We start from the raw sequence: 12,714 nt of genomic DNA, 5'->3' as shown, positions 1-12,714 counted from the left end.
GTTACATAACCGCCTGACTCAGCTGGGAGTTAATCTCCCGGATGACGCGGTCATTGACAGAATCCTCCAGTCGCTTCCACCGAGCTACAAAAGCTTTGTGATGAACTTCAATATGCAGGGGATGGAAAAGACCATTCCTGAAGTATTTGCAATGCTGAAATCAGCAGAGGTAGAAGTCAAAAAGGAACATAAAGTGTTGATGGTGAATAAAACCACTAAGTTCAAGAAAGGCAAGGGTAAGAAAAACTTCAAGAAGGACGGCAAGGGAGTTGCCGCGCCCGGCAAGCAAGCTGTCGGGAAGAAGCCAAAGAATGGACCCAAGCCCGAGACTGAGTGTCTTTATTGCAAGGGAAGTGGTCACTGGAAGCGGAACTGCCCCAAATACTTAGCGGACAAGAAGGCCGGCATCACGAAAAGTATATGTGATATACATGTAATTGATGTGTACCTTACCAGTACTCATAGTAGCTCTTGGGTATTTGATACCGGTGCAGTTGCTCACATTTGTAACTCAAAGCAGGAGCTGCGGAATAAGCGAAGACTGGCAAAGGACGAGGTGACGATGCGCGTCGGGAATGGTTCCAAGGTCGATGTGATCGTCGTCGGCACGCTACCTCTGCATTTACCTACGGGATTAGTTTTGAACCTCAATAATTGTTATTTAGTGCCAAGTTTGAGCATGAACATTGTATCAGGATCTCGTTTAATTCGAGATGGCTACTCATTTAAATCCGAGAATAATGGTTGTTCTATTTATATGAGAGATATGTTTTATGGTCATGCTCCGATGGTGAATGGTTTATTCTTAATGAATCTCGAGCGTAATGCTACACATATTCATAGTGTTAATACCAAAAGATGTAAGATTGATAATGATAGTCCCACATACTTGTGGCACTGCCACCTTGGTCACATAGGTGTCAAACGCATGAAGAAGCTCCATGCAGATGGACTTTTAGAGTCTATTGATTACGAATCATTTGACACGTGCGAACCATGCCCCATGGGTAAAATGACCAAGACTTCGTTCTCAGGAACAATGGAGCGAGCAACCAACTTATTGGAAATCATACATACTGATGTGTGCGGTCCAATGAGTGTTGAGGCTTGCGGTGGCTATCGTTATGTCCTCACCCTCACTGATGACTTGAGTAGGTATGGGTATATCTATTTAATGAAACAAAAGTCTGAGACCTTTGGAAAGTTCAAGGAATTTCAGAGTGAGGTTGAGAATCAACGTGACAGGAAAATCAAGTTCTTGCGATCAGATCGTGGAGGAGAATACTTGAGTCACGAATTTGGCACACACTTAAGAAAATGTGGAATAGTTTCACAACTCACGCCGCCTGGAACACCTCAGCGTAATGGTGTGTCCGAACGTCGTAATCGCACTCTATTAGATATGGTGCGATCTATGATGTCTCTTACCGACTTACCGCTATCATTTTGGGGCTATGCTTTAGAGACTACCGCATTCACTTTAAATAGGGCTCCGTCAAAATCCGTTGAGACGACACCGTATGAATTATGGTTTGGGAAGAAACCTAAGTTGTCGTTTCTAAAAGTTTGGGGATGCGATGCTTATGTCAAGAAACTTCAACCTGAAAAGCTCGAACCCAAATCGGAAAAATGCGTCTTCATAGGATACCCTAAAGAAACTATTGGGTATACCTTCTACCTCAGATCCGAAGGCAAGATCTTTGTTGCCAAGAACGGATCCTTTCTAGAGAAAGAGTTTCTCTCGAAAGAAGTAAGTGGGAGGAAAGTAGAACTTGATGAAGTATTACCTCTTGAACCGGAAAATGGCGCAACTCAAGAAAATGTTCCTGAGGTGCCTGCACCGACTAGAGAGGAAATTAATGATGATGATCATGAAACTTCAGATCAAGTTGTTACTGAACTTGGTAGGTCCACAAGGACACGTTCCGCACCAGAGTGGTACGGCAACCCTGTCTTGGAAATCATGTTGTTAGACAATGGTGAACCTTCGAACTATGAAGAAGCGATGGCGGGCCCGGATTCCGACAAATGGCTAGAAGCCATGAAATCCGAGATAGGATCCATGTATGAAAACGAAGTATGGAATTTGACTGACTTGCCCGTTGAGCGGCGAGCCATAGAAAATAAATGGATCTTTAAGAAGAAGACAGACGCGGATGGTAATGTGACCATCTATAAAGCTCGGCTTGTCGCTAAGGGTTATCGACAAGTTCAAGGGGTTGACTACGATGAGACTTTCCCACCGGTAGCGAAGCTAAAGTCCGTCCGAATCATGTTAGCAATTGCCGCATTCTATGATTATGAGATATGGCAAATGGACGTCAAAACGGCATTCCTTAATGGTTTCCTTAAGGAAGAATTGTATATGATGCAGCCAGAAGGTTTTGTCGATCCTAAGAATGCTGACAAGGTGTGCAAGCTCCAACGCTCGATTTATGGGCTGGTTCAAGCATCTCGGAGTTGGAACATTCGCTTTGATGAGATGATCAAAGTGTTTGGGTTTACGCAGACTTATGGAGAAGCCTGCGTTTACAAGAAAGTGAGTGGGAGCTCTGTAGCATTTCTCATATTATATGTAGATGACATACTTTTGATGGGAAATGATATAGAACTCTTGGACAACATTAAGGCCTACTTGAATAAGAGTTTTTCAATGAAGGACCTTGGAGAAGCTGCATATATATTAGGCATCAAGATATATAGAGATAGATCAAGACGCCTCATAGGTCTTTCACAAAGCACATACCTTGATAAGATATTGAAGAAGTTCAATATGGATCAGTCTAAGAAGGGGTTCTTGCCTGTGTTGCAAGGTGTGAAATTGAGCTCAGCTCAATGTCCGACCACGGCAGAAGATATAGAAGAGATGAGCGTCATCCCCTATGCCTCAACCATAGGTTCTATTATGTATGCCATGCTGTTTACCAGACCTGATGTAAACCTTGCCGTAAGTTTGGTAGGTAGGTACCAAAGTAATCCCGGCAAGGAACGCTGGACAGCGGTCAAGAATATCCTGAAGTACCTGAAAAGGACTAAGGAAATGTTTCTCGTTTATGGAGGTGACGAAGAGCTCGTCGTAAAGGGTTACATCGACGCTAGCTTCGACACAGATCTGGATGACTCTAAGTCACAAACCGGATACTTGTATATTTTGAATGGTGGGGCAGTAAGCTGGTGCAGTTGCAAGCAGAGCGTCGTGGCGGGATCTACATGTGAAGCGGAGTACATGGCAGCCTCGGAGGCAGCGCATGAAGCAATTTGGGTGAAGGAGTTCATCACCGACCTAGGAGTCATACCCAATGCGTCGGGGCCGATCAAACTCTTCTGTGACAACACTGGAGCTATTGCACTTGCCAAGGAGCCCAGGTTTCACAAGAAGACCAAGCACATCAAGCGTCGCTTCAACTCCATTCGTGAAAATGTTCAAGATGGAGACATAGATATTTGTAAAGTACATACGGACCTAAATGGAGCAGATCCGTTGACTAAACCTCTCCCTAGAGCAAAACATGATCAACACCAGAATTCCATGGGTGTTCGATTCATCACAATGTAACTAGATTATTGAATCTAGTGCAAGTGGGAGACTGTTGGAAATATGCCCTAGAGGCAATAATAAAAGCATTATTATTATATTTCCTTGTTCATGATAATTGTCTTTATTCATGCTATAATTGTGTTATCCGGAAATCGTAATACATGTGTGAATAAATAGACACTAACATGTCCCTAGTAAGCCTCTAGTTGACTAGCTCGTTGATCAACAGATAGTCATGGTTTCCTGACTATGGACATTGGATGTCATTCATAACGAGATCACATCATTAGGAGAATGATGTGATGGACAAGACCCAATCCTAAACATAGCACAAGATCGTATAGTTCGTTTGCTAGAGTTTTTCCAATGTCAAGTATCCTTTCCTTAGACCATGAGATCGTGTAACTCCCGGATACCGTAGGAGTGCTTTGGGTGTACCAACCGTCACAACGTAACTGGGTGACTATAAAGGTATACTACGGGTATCTCCGAAAGTGTCTGTTGGGTTGACACGGATCAAGACTGGGATTTGTCACTCCGTATGACGGAGAGGTATCTCTGGGCCCACTCGGTAATGCATCATCACAATGAGCTCAAAGTGACCAAGTATCTGGTCACGGGATCATGCATTACGGTACGAGTAAAGTGACTTGCCGGTAACGAGATTGAACGAGGTATTGGGATACCGACGATCGAATCTCGGGCAAGTAACGTACCGATTGACAAAGGGAATTGTATACGGGGTTGTTTGAATCCTCGACATCGTGGTTCATCCGATGAGATCATCGAGGAGCATGTGGCAGCCAACATGGGTATCCAGATCCCGTTGTTGGTTATTGACCGGAGAGCTATCTCGGTCATGTCTACATGTCTCCTGAACCCGTAGGGTCTACACACTTAAGGTTCGGTGACGCTAGGGTTGTAGGGATATGAATATGCAGTAACCCGAATGTTGTTCGGAGTCTCGGATGAGATCCCGGACGTCACGAGGAGTTCCGGAATGGTCCGGAGGTAAAGATTTATATATGGGAAGTTATCATACGGTCGCCGGAAAGGTTCGGGGGCATATCGGTATTGTACCGGGGCCACCGGAGGGGTTCCGGGAGTCCACCGGGAGGGGCCACCTCTCCCGGAGGGCCTTATGGGCTGTATGAGGAAGGGCCTCATACCCTTGCCCCTGGCGCCTCCCTCTCCCCTCCAACACCTCCTCCTCCTCCATAGAGCTCGGCGAAGCCCTGTCGGAGTACTGCATCTCCACCATCACCACGCCGTCGTGCTACTGCTGGAGCCATCTTCCACAACCTCTCCTTCCCCCTTGCTGGATCAAGAAGGAGGAGATGTCACGCTGACCGTACATGTGTTGAACGCGGAGGTGCCGTCCGTTCGGTGCTAGGATCTCCGGTGATTTGGATCACGTCGAGTACGACTACCTCATCCCCGTTCTTTGAACGCTTCCGCTCGCGATCTACAAAGGTATGTAGATGCATCCAATCACTCGTTGCTAGATGAACTCATAGATGGATCTTGGTGAAACCGTAGGAAAATTTTTGTTTTCTGCAACGTTCCCCAACAAAGAGAGGGCAGCAGCCGAGGAGGTGGCGCGCCCCCTCCCATGGGGAGTCCAAATTGGACTAGGGGAGGGGGCGCGGCCCCTCTTTCCTTCCCCCTTCTCTCTTCCTAGTTGGACTAGGAAAGGGGAGTCCTACTCCTACTAGGAGGAGGACTCCCCCCTCCTTGGCGCGCCCCAAGGGCCGACCGACCTCTCCCCCTTGCTCCTTTATATACGGGGGCAGGGGGCACCTCTACACACACAAGTTGATCTTCGTGATCGTTCTCTTAGCCGTGTGCGGTGCCCCCCTCCACCATAATCCTCGATAATATTGTAGCGGTGCTTAGGCGAAGCCCTGCGATGGTAGAACATCAAGATCGTCACCACGCCGTCGTGCTGACGAAACTCTTCCCCGACACTTTGCTAGATCGGAGTCCGGGGATCGTCATCGAGCTGAACGTGTGCTAGAACTCGGAGGTGCCGTAGTTTCGGTGCTTGATCGGTCGGGCCGTGAAGACGTACGACTACATCAACCGCGTTGTGCTAACGCTTCCGCTTCCGGTCTACGAGGGTACGTAGACAACACTCTCCCCTCTCGTTGCTATGCATCACCATGATCTTGCGTGTGCGTAGGAATTTTTTTGAAATTACTACGTTCCCCAACAGTTATCACTTTCATATACTAGTGGGGATTTTTCATTATAGAACTTGGCTTGTATATTCCAATGATGGGCTTCCTCAAATCGCCCTAGGTCTTCGTGAGCAAGCAAGTTCGATGCACACCCACTTAGTTTCTTTTTGAGCTTTCATATACTTATAGATGCGTGCTGGATAGCGGTCGATGAGTGGAGTAATAGTAGTAGATGCAGGCAGGAGTCGGTCTACTTGTCTCCGACGTGATGCCTATATACATGATCATACCTAGATATTCTCATAACTATGCTCAATTCTGTCAATTTCTCAACAGTAATTTGTTCACCCACCGTAGAATACTTATGCTCTCAAGAGAATCCACTAGTGAAACCTATGGCCCCGGGTCTATCTTTATCATATTAATCTCCTACTACTTAGTTATTTCCTTTGCTTTTTTACTTTGCCTTTATTTTACTTTGCATATTTATCACAAAAATATCAAAAAATATTATCTTATCATATCTATCAGATCACACTCTCGTAAGTTGCCTTTTAGGGATTGACAACCCCTATTTGTGTTGGTTGCGAGGATTTATTTGTTTTGTGCAGGTACGAGGGACTTGCGCGTAGCCTCCTACTGGATTGATACATTGGATCTTAAAAACTGAGGGAAATACTTACGCTACTTTTCTGCATCTTCCCTTCCTCTTCGGGGAAAACCAACGCAGTGCTCAAGAGGTAGCAAGAAGGATTTCTGGCGCCGTTGCCGGGGAGGTCTTCGCGAAAGTCAACATACCAAGTACCCATCACATACCCTTATCTCATGCATTACATTATTTGCCATTTGCCTCTCGTTTTCCTCTCCCCCACTTCACCCTTGCCGTTTTATTTGCCCTCTCTCTCTCTATCCTCCCTCTCTTTCTCTATTTGCCTCTTTTTGCCCGTTTACCTCTTTGTTTGCTTGTGTCTTAGTTTGTTTGCTTGTCGTTATGGCTAGTCCTTTACCTTCTGCCTCTATGTCTGAAATTGGGGAAACTATCGCCGATAATAATTCTGATGCTCCAACTAAAGAACCTACCATCTCACATATAAAAAGATTCTGTGTTGGTAGTGGTAATATTATTGGAAAAGAAGTTACTCAAGATTTCTTTACTTGTGCCGGTGTGTTACCTTCTATGGGTAGTTCTATCCTTCACAGAACTAGTAGCCTTGCGGACACTATTGCCATGCTTGTAGTTGAACTTTAAAGACAATTCATGCACTTGCCGTCCTCCCATAGAGGCTATCCTCTTTGATCAAGAAGAAATAATGTGTTTTCAATCTCTAGATTATGTTGCTTTCAATGAAAATCTTAGAAAAAGGGTTCCTACCGATGTTTTAGTTGACAGAATCTCTGAACTTAATGACGATTTGGCTATTCGAAATAATGAACTAGGATATTCTCTTGAATATAGGCTCACAAAGTTCTGTCAAAAGAATGCTTATAATGATGAATTGGTAGTGCAATATGAAGGACCAAAGAAGGAACCTATACCTCCCACGGTTGATCTTGGGGACTTTGTCCCATTAAATTTAGCCCTTTTGATTACTTTTGCTTGCCTCAAAGAAAACTTGTCGCCGAACGTAGAGAATATGAGATGAGTTTTAATAATCTGTCTTACTATTATGGCAATACCTAGATCTATTCTTGCTTGTTATGCCTAGCTAGGGGCGTTAAACGATAGCGCTTGTTGGGAGGCAACACAATTTTATTTTTATTCCTTGCTTTTTGCTCCTGTTTAGTAATAAATAAATTATCTAGCCTCTGTTTTGGTTGTGTTTTTTGTGTTTAATTAGTGTTTGTGCCAAGTAGAACCGTTGGGAAGACTTGGGGAAAGTATTGTTGAACTTGCTGTAAAAACAGAAACTTTAGCGCTCACGAGAACTACTGTCATTTTTATTTGGAAAGTGCTATTTAGTTAATTCTTTTTGCAGATGATTAATAGATAAATTCCTCACGTCCAGCAATTTATTTTAGAATTTTTGGGGTTCCAGATCTTGCGCTAGCTACAGATTACTACAGACTATTCTGTTTTTGATAGATTCTGTTTTCCGTATGTTGTTTGCTTATTTTGATGAATCTATGGCTAGTAAAATAGTTTATAAACCATAGAGAAGTTGGAATACAGTAGGTATAACACCAATATAAATAAATAATGAGTTCATTACAGTACCTTGAAGTGGTCTTTTATTTTCTTTCACTAATGGAGCTCACGAGATTCTCTACTTTATGTTTTGTGTTGTGAAGTTTTCAAGTTTTGGGTAAAGATTTGATGGATTATGAAACAAGGAGTGGCAATGGCCTAAGCTTGGGGATGCCCATGACATGTCCAAGATAATCTAAGGACACCTAAAATCCAAAGCTTGGGGATGCCCCGGAAGGCATCCCCTCTTTCGTCTACTTCTATCGGTAACTTTACTTGGAGCTATATTTTTATTCGCCACATGATATGTGTTTTGCTTGGAGCGTCTTGTATGATTTGAGTCTTTGCTTGTTAGTTTACCACAATCATCCTTGCTGTACACACCTTTTGAGAGAGCCATATATGATTTGGAATTTGTTAGAATACTCTATGTGCTTCGCTTATATCTTTTGGGTTATATACTTTTGCTCTAGTACTTCACTTATATCTTTAAGAGCACGGTGGTGGATTTGTTTTATAGAAACCATTGATCTCTCATGCTTCACTTATATTATTTTGAGAGTCTTAAATAGCATGGTAATTTGCTTAAAATCCTAATATGCTTGGTACACGAGATTAATAATAAAACTTTCTTATGAGTGTGTTGGATACTATGATAAGTTTGATACTTGATAATTGTTTTGAGATATGAAGATGGTAATATTAAACTTGTGCTAGTTGAGTAGTTGTGAATTTGAGAAATACTTGTGTTGAAGCTTGTGATTCTCGTAGCATGCACGTATGGTCAACCGTCATGTGATGAAGACGGAGCATGATTTATTTTTTGATTGTCTTCCTTTTGAGTGGCGGTCGGGGACGAGCGATGGTCTTTTCCTACCAACCTATCCCCCTAGAAGCATGCGCGTAATACTTTGCTTTGATAACTTGTAGATTTTTGCAATAAGTATATGAGTTTTTTATGACTAATTTTGAGTCCATGGATTATACGCACTTTTCTCACCCTTCCACTTTTGCTAGCCTCTCTAATACCGCGCACCTTCCGCCGGTATCATACACCCACCATATACCTTTCTCAAAACAGCCACCATACCTACCTATTATGGCATTTCCATAGCCATTCCGAGATATATTGCCATGCAACTTTTCACCGTTCCGTTTATTATGACACACTCGTGTAGTTGACATCGTATTTGTGGCAAAGCCATCATTCATAATTCTTTCATACGTGTCACTCTTGATTCATTGCATATCCCGGTACACCGCCGGAGGCATTCATATAGAGTCATATTTTGTTCTAAGTATCAAGTTGTAATTGTTGAGTTGTAAGAAAAATAAAAGTGTGATGATCATCATTATTAGAGCATTGTCCCAGTGAGGAAAGGATGATGGAGACTATGATTCCCCCACAAGTCGGGATGAGACTCCGGACAAAAAATAAAAGAAAAGGAAGAAAAGGAGGCCATAAAAAAAGAGAAAATGCCCAAATAAAAAAATGAGAGAAAAAGAGAAAAGGGACAATGCTACTATCCTTTTACCACACTTGTGCTTTAAAGTAGCACCATGATCTTCATAGTAGAGAGTCTCTCATGTTATCACTTTCATATACTAGTGGAAATTTTTCATTATAGAACTCAGCTTGTATATTCCAATGATGGGCTTCCTCAAAATTCCCTAGGTCTTCATGAGCAAGCAAGTTGGATGCACACCCACTTAGTTGGACTAGAGAAGCCCATCTCGAGCTAAATAAGATTATTCTTTTTAGTAATGTAAGGCAACAAAAATTGAATAACGTAAGATAACTTTTAAATAAGATAGGCCACAACACAACATAAAAAACCACTATAAAATTTTATTTATTCTCTTTCAACTTAAGATTAGTACTTAATAGCGAAAGACCATGGATGAACTGACAAAACATGAAAATGAAGGTGTGTTTGCTCTTAAATTTTGGCAAAAAAATATCTAACACATGGCTGGCCTCGTATCATATTGGGTTAAATTTTCTCTGCGCTTTTTTACAAATTTTCTCTGCGCTTAATTAAACTTTCATGTTTGCTAGTAAGTAATGTGGATAAAGATCATAGTACTAAATTACCCTATTTTCATAATACTCCCTCCGTTCCTAAATATTTTCTCCGTCCCAAAATAAGTGACTTGACTTTGTACTAAAGTAGTACAAAGTCGAGTCACTTATTTTGGGACGGAGGGAGTATTTGTCTTTCTAGAGATTTCAACAAATGACTACATATAGAGCAAAATGAGTGAATTTAAACTCTACAGTATGTCTATATACATCCATATGTGGTAGTCCATTTTAAATATTTAAAAAGACAAATATTTAGAAATGGAGGGAGTATATATCAAGATTATTTAGTATAATTATATGATATCGAGCTATTGAATGGGTCAATGTTGACTGAAGATCAGGTTGGCTTTTTTTAATCTAGCTATATAAATGGCTCATACTTAGCTAACTTTTTTTTGAGTCAGTCTTAAGTTGAACTAAAATACGAATCAATTTCAAACAGCTCACGAGCCTTGATATTTTGTGGCACCCTATCTGCGTGACAATATTATGGCACACATCTCCAGCACATAACTGGAGGTGAGAGTCCGGACTAGTTTTATTATTATTATTCTTATGACAAGTGGTCATCGTGCCCACGACAGACTCCCGGGAGGATTCTTATAGTCCAGACTAGTGGTCACCTCCCAAGTCCCAATTCGCGATTGTGCGAGTAGTTTCCTGGGCCCAATGGGTTTCTTTTTCGAAAATACACATGTGGGCGTTTGTATCTCACCCACATGCACTCGATGCCGTCCATCACGCTGCACAAATTTTGGAGCACTTAAAGTTGCCACGTCAGCCCACGGACTCGTGCGGGCTGAAACTAACCTGACCGAACGCCGCCGACCCCTCTCCCTCACCTTATCTTCCCACTCCTCGCCTCAGCTTTTCTTCCCCACTCACCCACACCAATACATCACTCCTCTTCTCTCCTCCCCCGCCAGCCTCTAATCCGGCGAAGCCCGTGGATCCCGGCGACTCCCGGCGAGGGCTGCGCTAGATGCGCGGTTGGAGGGCCCTAGATGGTGGTAGATGGCTGGATCCAACCCAAGCACGCCAAGGCACGGAGGCCACCCGTGCGGCCGTCTCCATGAGCGGCGGCTCGCCGCAGGCCGGGCGGCGGCGTGGCTACGACCAGGTCGAGGCGTTCGCCGGCGTTCGCGCGGCCCTGGAAGAGGAGAATGAGTCCCTCCACGCGCGGCCGCGGGGCGTGTCAGCGGCGGGGCGACGGAGATGATGAGGTGGAGCTCGAGGAGGTGCGGCGAAGCCAAAGACAACGAGACGCTACTCAAGGAGGCGGGACGCAGTCGGAGAGGAGCATCCGCGGATCAACGGGGGCTCCGGCGCCGCGGGATGGTCGTGGTGGACGCCGACAGGGGCAATGGCCCGATCGGCGGGCGGTTGGAAGGCACAGGTGAGGAGAGCAAGGCAATGAACGAGGCGGGGCGGGGACGCTACGCGCAGCTCGGGGCTCCAACGCCGCGGGATGATCGCGGTGGACGCTGACGGGGGCGACTTTGGAAGGTGCGGCTGAGGAGGGCAAGGCGGCATTCAGCGTTGTCGGTGAGGGGCCGGGGCTGGGACGCCTCGCGGAGCTCCTCCATGAGCGGAAGCACGAGCTGTAGGCAGCGGAGATGTGCTTCATGACCGCTGGAATGCCTGGAACATGCGCACGATGCCATGGTGGCGAGCAGCGTGTCCAGCAGTTTCCTTCGGAGAGCTTCCGTCCAGCCACTGGTGAGCAGGATCCCCATGGCGATCCCGGCCAATGCGCACGCCTGGATGCACCGGTGAAGTCGGGATCCACCAGATGCGCATGGAGTTACTTGGCCCCGGTAATGATTCGGATGGTGCGTTGCTGTTCTGCTAGTAGTACATTTGTTCTCATGCTCTGGTTTGCAACTAGATAGCTCTATGTCTTTTTCATTGCCTGATCTGTTCTGATTGAGGCACTAATTTTTCATCTTTGTGTGATGGCAACTTAACATTTTGTTGTATGCATGACAAATGGCAATTTTATTGTTTTGACATGGCAAATTCATAAAAAGATCACATGGCAATTTTATTGCATTGAAGATGGCAAATTTATTATACTATGGGGAATTCACTATTAATTGCAGATTTGTTTTTCATGGCAAAATATAATCAACTGACATGGCAATTTTTACAGCGGTGTATAGGTTCCTTCCATCTTTTGTTGTTAGTGAATAGTTGCCATGGCAAGTTGCTATTCAATTGTCAGAGCTAGTTTTTTGCCATGTCAAACTGAATTTTGTGTAAACATAATTTTGAAGCATCAATTTCTGAAAAGCCATTGCCATGGCAATTTTGATCATTTTTTCGTGGTATTTCACATGCATGGCAATTTTTCATGGTATTTCACATGCACGGCAATTTTTCATTCACAAAAAATATGGCAATTTTGATATAAAAGAACAACATGGCAAATTTTTGAACAACTTTTTTATATTCTAAACATGGCAAATTTAGGGGTTTTGTCAAAACTCCAACGACAATCTTTATGCTTTTTTTCTAACTTAACCATGACAAATTTAGTTTGTTAATAATGGCAAATTTAGTTTATTCACAATGGAAAATGTAGTTTACTGATCATGGCAACTTTAGTTTATTGGTTCATGGCAAATTTAGTTTACAAATCATGGCAAATTCAGTTTATTGGTTCATGGCAAATTTAGTTTACAAATCATGGCAAATTTAGTTTTCAAATCATGGCAAATTTAGT

Source organism: Triticum urartu, chromosome 5A, assembly GCF_056163025.1.
Source record: "Triticum urartu cultivar PI428250 chromosome 5A, HENAU_Tu73, whole genome shotgun sequence".
In the NCBI taxonomy this organism is placed as follows: domain Eukaryota; kingdom Viridiplantae; phylum Streptophyta; class Magnoliopsida; order Poales; family Poaceae; genus Triticum; species Triticum urartu.
This window is presented reverse-complemented; position numbering follows the sequence as displayed.